The sequence below is a fragment of the Aegilops tauschii genome, chromosome 2 (assembly GCF_002575655.3).
Source record: "Aegilops tauschii subsp. strangulata cultivar AL8/78 chromosome 2, Aet v6.0, whole genome shotgun sequence".
Classification (NCBI taxonomy): domain Eukaryota; kingdom Viridiplantae; phylum Streptophyta; class Magnoliopsida; order Poales; family Poaceae; genus Aegilops; species Aegilops tauschii.
In genome coordinates, this window is record NC_053036.3 from 106,427,456 (window position 1) to 106,439,441 (window position 11,986).

At 41.8% G+C, this 11,986-nt stretch overlaps 1 long non-coding RNA gene across 1 annotated transcript; it reads left to right on the forward strand.

Annotated features, from left to right (window-relative positions):
* Positions 1–749: 749 nt before the first annotated feature.
* LOC109760301 (uncharacterized) lies at positions 750–8,583 on the forward strand. Its single transcript, XR_002232327.4, has 4 exons — positions 750–1,397; positions 6,583–6,691; positions 7,450–7,663; positions 8,166–8,583. It is a non-coding gene; the product is annotated as an uncharacterized lncRNA (long non-coding RNA).
* Positions 8,584–11,986: the final 3,403 nt, after the last annotated feature.

Genomic DNA, 11,986 nt, shown 5'->3' on the forward strand with positions numbered 1-11,986 from the left:
ATTTTGGGTGACGACCGCCCCATGCTTGATATGCCATACTTAACATGATCATGATAGTGTACGTTCTTAAATTACTCAAACGTTAACTTTTCATCAAATGTTCATCAACGGTTATTGTAGTAGTACTAATTAATAACCCATCGCCTATTTATCCTCATGTGCATAAGTATTAGAGATACTGATCAATAATATTAACTAAAATATCTCAAGAATTTAGTTTAGAAAGAAGACTTGTATGCAAAGTCTTGCACTTGGTGCGGTTCCTCCTCGGTTAAATCCATGCTCCAACCTAAGCATGTTACAAATTCACATTAGCCTATTATTTCATGCATCTTGCAGGTGACAACAGTATTAAACAGAGATGGCGTGCTTGGATGTGACAAGCCATGCTATAGTACTTGGTACTGCTGAAGTGAGACATGCATAGCCAGCTTTACAATCTAGCCCTGGTATGGTTCATAGCCATCAATCGGACGTGCACCCACTTGGATGCATGCTTTGAAGAATGGATTTGTTTACACGAGAGATGTACACATGAAGAGGTAGCCTTGGTACGGTTCATAGCCATCAATCAGTTGTCCAGCCGGCATCAAGACGGTCACCCGAAGGATGTCCACGTCCTCATGGAGATGATGGCGGGGAGACGCGAAATATTGGGGGTGTTCGCGCGCGCTCAGGTTCACTTTCACCGAAAATTTGAGGCGCCCGCCGCTCAAGCTCAAGACTTGTCCCAAAATTTGGATGCCCGCGGGCGGTCGCGCTCAATTCAATCGAAATCGAAAATCAACCAACACCTCCACCAAACACAACCAAACCACCAAACACAACCACACCCAAATCCTCCTCCTCTCCTCTCCCCCCGTTCAGATTCCAAGTCCCACCAAAGCCAGCCGCCGCCGGCATCCTCTCTTCCAACCACCGGCGGAGACCTCGTATTGCCCATCCCCACCGGTGACCACGCAGCGACCTCCTCCCTCTAACACCGCCGGTGCCCCCTCCCCTCTCCTTCTCTTCCTAGGGAGGCCCCAGATCCACATCCACTCAGCTCAAGCCAGGCCGCGGCAACCACGCACCGCGCCCTCCTGCTTCCACCCCGCTACACACCCGACGGCGGCATCCAACCTCCACAGCGCCGCTCCCTCCCTCCCTCCAATCTCCACCGCGCTCGAAACCCTAGCCCGCGGCCGGCCATGGCGACCGTACGCGCCGCAGGCAGGAGGTGCAGCACACGTCTCTCCTCCAATCGACAAGACCTCGACAAGGAGTGGTCTTCTTCTGGTTTGGTCGCATCTAATTCCTGCGGATCGTCTTGATTTGGTTGCGCTGTGCGGTCTCCTCTCACGCGCAGGTGCGGTGTCCCGGCATGTTCTTCTTCCTCCACTGCACCGGGGTAGGTGGTAAGCCACCACTCTGCTCTCTCTCTCTCTCTCTCTCTCTCTCTCTCTCTCTCTCTCTCTCTCTCATTCTCATGCTCTGCGTGGTGGATTGGTGAGCACGCACGCATGCACTGCGCCGTTTCGCTTCATTCGAATTTTTCTTTTTCCTTTTTGCGACTCAAGAGCCTTCATTAATTGAACAGCGGGACTACAATCGTTCTGCATGCTAGCAACCAAGATTTTTGGTACAAAATTTATTCGTGAACATCTTCTTATCATGGTCGACGCATGCACATCACAAAGATGTGCCCGTTTATTGGCTTCTCTTCAGTGAAGTTCAATTGGAAAGACTACATATTCCCGCCCAAAGACATACCCATCTATATGAGCACACTAGTAAAAAAGGGCCAAATGTGAGACACATTAGTGCCGGTTTGCATTTGAGCCGACACTAATGCGTCCATTAGTACCGGTTCAAACGGCTAGGCGGGAGGAGATCTTTAGGACCGGTTCATGCCACGAACCGGTACTAAAGAGAATGGGGCCTGGCCAGCACCTTTAGTACCGATTCGTGGCACGAACCGGTAGTAAAGAGGTTGTGGCAGGCTGTTTTTAGTCTCACCTCGCACCCCTAGCAAATTTTTTACGACCTTAAATATGTTATTTCTCAAACTATCACAAGCACTTGGTCTTCATTGAACTCTATGTATAGAATTTGTGGTCGCAATATGAGTCTTCACCGGTTTCTAAACCATTAAGGACTCATATTGACAATTCAGATTGTAAACAAAAAGATCATTGATAATCAATGTATTTTTTATGATAATCAATGTTTTTTAAACTTATTTGAACTCCAGCCAATTTTTGCGTTCAGTATGCATCATTCAAAGCGACGTCATCAATTTCCAACACGTTCTGACATCATTTGCTGTTTTTAGTCATTTACTGATTTATTTAGAGAGCTAAATGACGGTGAAATCGAAAATCAATACAAAATGCACTCTGAAAATGTTGGAACTTGGCATGGTATCATCATTTCACCCGCATAGCATGTGCAAAAGAGTAGAGAGGGTCACGGCGAAAACTGGACGCACCTCGTGTACAAACTGGACAATCTCTTTCGGAGTATCAGGGTTTCGGACGAGAACTCATCTGTTACACGGGCACTTCAATGTTTTTTAAACTTATTTGAACTCCAGCCTATTTTTGCGTTCAGTATGCATCATTCAAAGCGACGTCATCAATTTCTAACACGTTCTGACATCATTTGCTGTTTTTCAGTCATTTACCGATTTGTTTCGAGAGCTAAATGGCGGTGAAATTGAAAATCACTACAAAATGAACTCTGAAAATGTTGGAACTTGGCATGGTATCATCATTTCACCCACATAGCATGTGCAAAAGAGTAGAGAGGGTCACGGCGAAAACTGGACGCACCTCGTGTACAAACTGGACAATCTTTTTCGGAACATCAGGGTTTCGGACGAGAACTCATCTGTTACACGGGCACTTCAATGTTTTTTAAACTTATTTGAACTCCAGTCTATTTTTGTGTTCAGTATGCATTATTCAAAGCGACGTCATCCATTTCCAAGACGTTCTGCATCATTTGCTGTTTTTCAGTCATTTACCGATTTGTTTAGAGAGCTAAATGACGGTGAAATTCAAAATCACTACAAAATGAACTCTGAAAATGTTGGAACTTGGCATGGTATTATCATTTCACCCGCATAGCATGTGGAAAAGAGTAGAGAGGGTCACGGCAAAAACTGGACGCATCTCGTGTACAAACTGGACAATCTGTTTCGGAGTATCAGGGTTTCGGACAAGAACTCATCTGTTACACGGGCACTTCAATGTTTTTTAAACTTATTTGAACTTCAGCCTATTTTTGCGTTCAGTATGCATCATTCAAAGCGACGTCATCAATTTCCAACACGTTCTGACATCATTTGCTGTTTTTCAGTAATTTACCGATTTGTTTAGAGAGCTAAATGACGGTGAAATTGAAAATCACTACAAAATTAACTCTGAAAATGTTGGACCTTGGCATGGTATCATCACTTCACCCGCATAGCATGTGCAAAAGAGTAGAGAGGGTCACGGCGAAAACTGGACGCACCTCGTGTACAAACTGGACAATCTCTTTCGGAGCATCAGGGTTTCGGACGAGACCTCATCTGTTACACGGGCACTTCAATGTTTTTAAGCTTATTTGAAATTCAGCCTATTTTTGCGTTTAGTATGCATCATTGAAAGCGACGTCATCAATTTCCAACATGTTCTGCATCACTTGCTGTTTTTCAGTCATTTACCGATTTGTTTAGAGAGCTAAATGACGGTGAAATTCAAAATCACTACAAAATGAACTCTGAAAATGTTGGAACTTGGCATGGTATCATCATTTCACCCGCATAGCATGTGGAAAAGAGTAGAGAGGGTCACGGCAAAAACTGGACGCATCTCGTGTACAAACTGGACAATCTGTTTCGGAGTATCAGGGTTTCGGACAAGAACTCATCTGTTACACGGGCACTTCAATGTTTTTTAAACTTATTTGAACTTCAGCCTATTTTTGCGTTCAGTATGCATCATTCAAAGCGACGTCATCAATTTCCAACACGTTCTGACATCATTTGCTGTTTTTCAGTAATTTACCGATTTGTTTAGAGAGGTAAATGACGGTGAAATTCAAAATCACTACAAAATGAACTCTGAAAATGTTGGACCTTGGCATGGTATCATCACTTCACCCGCATAGCATGTGCAAAAGAGTAGAGAGGGTCACGGCGAAAACTGGACGCACCTCGTGTACAAACTGGACAATCTCTTTCGGAGTATTAGGGTTTCGGACGAGAACTCATCTGTTACACGGGCACTTCATGTTTTTTAAACTTATTTGAACTCCAGCCTATTTTTGTGTTCAGTATGCATCATTCAAAGCGACGTCATCCATTTCCAAGACGTTCTGCATCATTTACTGTTTTTCAGTCATTTACCGATTTGTTTAGAGAGCTAAATGACGGTGAAATTGAAAATCACTACAAAATGAACTCTGGAAATGTTGGAACTTGGCATGGTATCATCATTTCACCCGCATAGCATGTGCAAAAGAGTAGAGAGGGTCACGGCGAAAACTGGACGCATCTCGTGTACAAACTGGACAATCTCTTTCGGAGTATCAGGGTTTCGGACGAGACCTCATCTGTTACACGGGCACTTCAATGTTTTTAAGCTTATTTGAAATTCAGCCTATTTTTGCGTTTAGTATGCATCATTGAAAGCGACGTCATCAATTTCCAACATGTTCTGCATCACTTGCTGTTTTTCAGTCATTTACCGATTTGTTTAGAGAGCTAAATGACGGTGAAATTCAAAATCACTACAAAATGAACTCTGAAAATGTTGGAACTTGGCATGTATCATCATTTCACCCGCATAGCATGTGCAAAAGAGTAGAGAGGGTCACGGCAAAAACTGGACGCTCCTCGTGTACAAACTGGACAATCTCTTTCGGAGTATCAGGGTTTCGTACGAGAACTCATCTGTTACACGGGCACTTCAATGTTTTTTAAACTTATTTGAACTTCAGCCTATTTTTGCGTTCAGTATGCATCATTCAAAGCCACGTCATCAATTTCCAACACGTTCTGACATCATTTGCTGTTTTTCAGTCATTTACCGATTTGTTTAGAGAGCTAAATGACGGTGAAATTGAAAATCACTACAAAATGAACTCTGAAAATGTTGGAACCTGGCATGGTATCATCATTTCACCCGCATAGCATGTGCAAAAGAGTAGAGAGGGTCACAGTGAAAACTGGACGCACCTGGTGTACAAACTGGACAATCTCTTTCGGAGTATTAGGGTTTCGGACGAGAACTCATCTGTTACACGGGCACTTCATGTTTTTTAAACTTATTTGAACTCCAGCCTATTTTTGTGTTCAGTATGCATCATTCAAAGCGACGTCATCAATTTCCAACACGTTCTGACATCATTTGCTGTTTTTCAGTTATTTACTGATTTTTTATAGAGCTAAATGACGGTGAAATTGAAAATCACTACAAAATGAACTCCGAAAATGTTGGAACTTGGCATGGTATCATCATTTCACCCGCATAGCATGTGCAAAAGAGTAGAGAGGGTCACGGCAAAAACTGCACGCACCTCGTGTACAAACTGGACAATCTCTTTCGGAGTATCAGGGATTCGGACGGGAACTCATCTGTTACACGGGCACTTCAATGTTTTTTAAACTTATTTGAACTCCAGCCTATTTTTGCGTTCAGTATGCATCATTCAAAGCGACGTCATCAACTTCCAACACGTTCTGACATCATTTGCTGTTTTCAGTCTTTTACCGATTTGTTTAGAGAGCTAAATGACGGTGAAATTGAAAATCACTAGAAAATGCTGTGATTGATTCTGTGGTTGTGCTCTTCCGACACCACAATATTGTAGTTGTGATGATCTTGTCGTTGCTGTTTGGTATAGCTTGTTTGTTTCCAGATGATGATATGCTAGGTTTGAGTTGTAGGATATAGTGACTATTGATCATGGTTATGCTACTGTTTGAGTTGCAATTCAACGGATATGCTTTTTGATAATTCTATAGTATTGGCAGATGATTCTCTACTTGATGTGTTACCAAGGGTTCGAGAACAGGGTTGTTGTTTTTAATTTTGGTTTGGTCAATATTTACTATAATTGCTTAAACCATATATATGTACTGTTGTTGTGTAGTAGCTCCTTATTACCAAGTGTATGTGTCGTTCATAGTGTCTATCTTCCCTGACTCATTTTGTATATTACCTTGGTCCTCCCCTCTTTTCCACTTGCTCTGGGACTTGACCTTTGAGCTATGGCCGCTCAGTGTGCCGGCCACTAGGCTGTGGTTGATTCTGTGGTGGTGCTCTTCCGGCCACCACAATATTGTAGTTGTGATGATCTTGTTGCTGTTTGTATGGAGTAATGTTGACAAGAACATGGCTAATTTAGTTGCTCTTTGTATGGGTTGTTTATTTCCAGATGATGATAAGCTATGTTTGAGTTGCATGATATAGTGACTATTGATCATGGTTCTGCTACTGTTTTGCGTTGCAATTCAACAGATATGCTTTTTGGCAATGCTATAGTATTGGTAGGTGATTCTATAGTGTCTAGAATTGCTTATGCTGGCCATTTATCTGTTGATTGTTGCAGATAATTTGTGGCTTTTGTGTCTAGAACGACGACAATGACGGTTGTGTCATGTTCGACGGCTTCCAGGCACATGCTAAGAAGCACGCCCACCTTGTCCTGGTTCAATCAGGTGAGAATGTTCCTTAGTCTATCATATGTTCAGTATTGATAGGAGTGGACAAGGAGATACATATTCTCTACTTGACCTTTTACCAAGTGTTCTTGTGCTTTGTGTTGCTGATAACTGTGGCATACTTGACCTATTCCCATGTGTTGTGATGTGCGTATAGTAACATGGTCGTTTGAATGATTGTAACTTGCTAGGAATAGTTGCCATTGCATGCTTACAATTTTTAGTCTGTACTTGTTTGTAACAACTGGTGTATTATCTTGGGTGATTCACTGCAACTGAAATAATATTTAACTCTCCTTTTGGTACTTCATTTGATCAAATATCAATAGCTTGTGTATTTTATTAAACTGTGCAATATCTAATTAACTGGTACAAACCTCAAGCCTTCCACTGGCCAGCTTCTGGAGCTTGCGTTTACTACTACATGAGTGTTGGTCGATCAGGCTGGGTGCCAATGGTTTCTTTTCTTCGCTTTTTGGTTTGATTGCTAAACTGTGTGCTTGTTTCGCTATCTCTGATAGTGGAAGCTGGAGTAAATTATTGTTGCTGCTTCATATGGAAGAAAAAACACTTCCAGCCTTGCAACCGGTAGGATGTTGCTTTAGCTGTTAGCAAAATCATCAGAACGTATTTTTTCTTGGTTGCGTGTCTTGACCATGACATAAAGAAGTTGATTTCTTGCTTATATCACTTTATTCAACGCAAAAACATCTTCCTTGATGTGCTCATTTCTATTTTCTTTTTTTGTTGCGCAGGAGCAACTGGTTGGATGCCGAAGAAGCAAAGATATCATTGCTGAAGCAGCGCCTTGAAAGCGCTGGAAGAGACAGTCTTAGAAGATTATTTATCATGGCTTTGTTTGAGGAGAGATGAAGCTGGCTCCCTCTTGGTGGCATCAGTTCCCCAAGCGCTGGATCATTGATGTCCTCTGCTTGCTTCTTCTCCTTCCTACTCAGCCAGATGGACCGTGTGAGTTTCTTTGTTCCCCAGGCGTACTTATTTGGTTACTATCGACTCTGAATCTGCTATTATGGGTGCAATTGTTTACCTGTTATCGTTATCATAGCGAGTGCAGCTCAATTTTATTTCTTAGCTTACGCAGTCATATTATTCTGTGTGCGTTATGCCACGGTCCCAGTTCAGATTTCTTTTCCTGTTGCTTGCTGGATATGAAAATGCATAGATAATCCACGGCAGGACATGGGTGCATTGTGCACTGAATTTCTTTTGTGCAATGGCGCTTGTGCTGACAAACTGAACATGGCCCTGCTGACATCATAGTTGCAGTTGATAATATTTTGGTGGTGTGGCTATCAACCAATGTAGGCATATGTAGGCTTTTAGGTAGCTGTGATGTTCCCTGCTATAGAATGCATGTACTGCATATTTCCGTTGGCACGATATATTGCTTGTCCTTTATGGGTTGAGGCCACTAGTTAATTTTGTTTCCTATCTCTCTCTCTCTGCTCAGGTCACCCGAAAGTTTGATATTGCAAGGGCGAGAAGACTGATGGATGGATCTGGTAGCGTCGCTTGGTCGTGTTCTTGTTGCTGCCGACTGGATGCTTATCGGTTGGTTTCAAGTGCTGCTACAAGGTCCATCTTGGTCAAGTGAAGCTACAAGCTTCCACCAGTAACGCTACAAGCTCCAAGTCTTTCTCGGTGCGTCGGTACCTGATACCTGTGACTATTGATTCAAACTGAAGAATGACAACATAAGGAAGGGCCAGCAGGGAGTAGTTTGTGGGAACTGTTAGATTTAGCTGTGTTCGGCTTTTGTGGTGGAAATGATTTGGTAGGATGATATGGAATGTTTCATCCAGTGTATTGACTGACTTGGAGTGCATGTATACATTTTGGAATGAACAACACGAGATTATTCTTTCTGATTTGGATTCTCCCCCATGCGTTATGCTGCCGAAATTTCTAGCCAAAAACTGCACGACTTGTCCAAATTTTGGCCTTCTTTGTAACAAAACCAACACCTTTGGGTCTTGTTTCTAAGAAAACCAGGTCTTGTTTGTAACGAAACCAATACTTCTGGGTCTTGTTTGTAATGTATAATGAAGCAAAGAGAATCCAAAAAATGTTTGTCTTTCTTAAAATCACTAAAATTCATGTTTTTCAAAATATGTTCGCGCTTTCAGAATATCCTAATGTGTTTGTGCTTTCAAAATATGTTTGTGCTTTCAAAATATCTAAATATGAATTTTGAGGGTTGATCTCATTGATATCACCTAAGGTGAGATCTCATACAAATCTCCCCCGACTATTTGATGCATATTGCATCAAATCATTGATGTCTTGCATAGGAACGAGCTAGCGTGCTGACCTTTCGGTCCGGCATAGCGAGCTGCCATATTTCTTTCCCTGATCAGTTTTCTAGCGGTTTTTTGTTCGTTTTACAGAATAGCACAAAATATATTTCTTCTAAAACTTTTGTTTTCTTTTAATTTGACAACATTTATTAGGAAATACTTGAAACAACCAAAAAATTAACCTTTTTAGAAAAACAACACACATATTTCTTTTGGGTTGGCACGAATGTCCATGCCCCGATGGACGTGATCACGCTGTGGCCTAAGTTTGGGCTTCCTATGGTCCTCAAGAGCCTCGAGATGTAGAAAAATGTGTATGGTGTTAAGTATAGCACAGGGTTTTTGTATTATTTGACTGGAACTTAGCTTATGTTGCGCACTAGATAAGCTTGTAAAATCATCGATATATAATGTATCCTATTTGTAAATATAAATAATAAAGTGTTTTTATTAATAAATTATTGATTTTTCTTACCATCAGTCACCTTTATTTTCCCAAATAAAGACCAGATCAAAGAACTTAAAAGAACATTCTTGAAGGTTCCCAAATCTGGTAAAAAAAAACCCGAAAGGGAACCTTCCTAAAACTGTTCTAGGCCCAAATAGCTAAATGGGGCCCTAGGCCCAAACCTAGTTAAAATTGAAAGGGTATACCCTAAAATCACAAGGGCTTGCCCCTCCTCTTCCTATAATTTTGTGTGCATTCTCTTTCTTTCCTGTGTCCCTTCGGCGCCACCTCCCTTCAGGCACCTTGTATCACAACCCGCAAAAAAAGGCACCTTGTATCACAAGTTATTAGGGACACACTATGATGCCGCCTCCCTCTAGATCAGCATGAATGAGTTTTTTTCCCTGTTTAAGGATTACATAGCTTAGTTGGGCGTACTACATTTCCAGCAGTATCACGGGCTAGCCCATTAGAAAAGAATAAATTATGATAAAGGCACATATTATGGCTGCCAAATTAACCATGCCCCCCAAAAAATTGGCAAAAGCAAAGGCAAAACCACAACATTCTAGTTCTAAAAAAAAGGCAAAAACCAGGAAAGGAAACAACAATCGATGGTTAGACCAAATTTTAGTAAAAGTGAAAAACTAATTAGCTCTTGTGTATTACTCCCCCCGTTCACAAATATAAGTTTTATGGATGTATAAAGACACATTTTTTGCGGGGTATATATAGACACATTTAATGTGTATGTTCACTTGTCAATGTGTAGTCCTTATTGAAATATACAAAACAAATTATATTTGTGAACGGAAGTACCTTTTATATGTAATAAGTAGTTTCTGTGCTTTTTTGCTTGACAATTTTTTCTCATGTTCATGGGACATGCAGCTTACTAGCTAGTGCTATGCATAAAAAAGAGGAAAATGGAAATGTTTCTCTCAATCGTTGCTAGAAACTTATAAATGGTTGCTCAACTCTGAAAAGTTCCTTGGACTATTTTGAGTGGTTTTGTTGATTATGTGACCTGATTTTCAGCATTTTTTTAATTTCTGGCTCTAAATCGTTGCTAGAAGTTTATAAATGGTTGTTCACCTCTAAAAAGTCCCTTGGACTGTTTTGAGTGGTTTTGTTGATGATGTAACCTTCACAACATTTACGGACGGAAGATGTACTTTTCACAAAAACAATATTGTATTATCCAATAAAGAAAGTCAAAACTAATGCACGAGCAATATAAAATCTTCAGGCATCTTCAATGATGTATATTAAATCGGACACACTATCCATCCACAGACACGGGTACAAGAGCCGTCCATCCAATGCTATACTAAAATGTCCGCATCTACAACTTAAATAGCAATGGCCTTTTGACCTTCTGCCATATACTCCACCAAGTTGCCTTCGACCAAGCTATATTGCATTTGCTACAAGTTCACGGCTTGCTTCTTGCATGCCAATAAAAAAATATGTCTAGGGCACATCTAGTTGTGTTATAGTTATTGCACATCTAAGTGTGACAATCAAACATAAAAACAAAAAGAAAAATGCCCACACGAATCTCGGCGTAAAACTGATGACATAGAATTTAGATGTGCAAATACTTAAGACACATTTAGGTGTGCTTTAGCAAAATCGATAAAAAAAAGGCCGTTTGGCCTTCTATCATAAACAAAGCAACGTTCCGCCAAAAGCTTGTGAGAGCTCAACCCTTTCGCCAAATAGCAATGCTATTTATCCGAATTCCGCGTGTGGTGTTCCTTTGTTGCAGCCGAATAGCAACTCTAACAAGTCGGTCCCGATTTCTAGAACTTGTATTAACTCCTTTGGCCAAATAGCAGCGGCCTTCTGCCCTGTTGCGTGGATGGAGAGGAGAGAGGGGGTGTAGCGTGGGGCACGTGATGACTTTTGATAGACTAGACGGAACATCTGAACGCCCGCAATGCTCCTATAGGTTTGCGAAAATTCGGTCGTGTGGAGGCATCCATAGACCAATGCGGTACATCGTCCGGACACCTCGGTCCGAACATCTATCTGTGGATGTTTGCCCTTAGACCAAGGTGAAAACTATGTGTGAGACCGAGTGCGTGTTGAACCTGGCTAGTACGTACATCTTTTTCGCCCAAGACATGAGAAGACTCCTAGTAGTTCTCACAAGAGAAGCACCGTCAGGTCCGGAGGAATTTCTCCCTACACACTAGCCGCAACTCATTTGTCTTGTTGGTCTTGTTGGAACTCTGCGGTCGAGTGTGCCCCATAGTCTATCACTCTGTCACCAGGAAATCCGAGAACCGTAATCTAATCAATCGTGGGATCGCATTACGTCTACATTTACGAAAACGCGCAGAGGACAAGCAAGCAACCAAGGAAGGATACCACCGTCCAGTAAGTGTCCAACTTGTTACCGGAATTCTCTATGCGCCTATCCATCGGAATTTCACCACAATTGCACGTACTTAACCTCCAACGCGTACGCACTCGGCAGCCAAGCATGCAGCTAGCTGCGCCCAGCTTATTGACGTGATG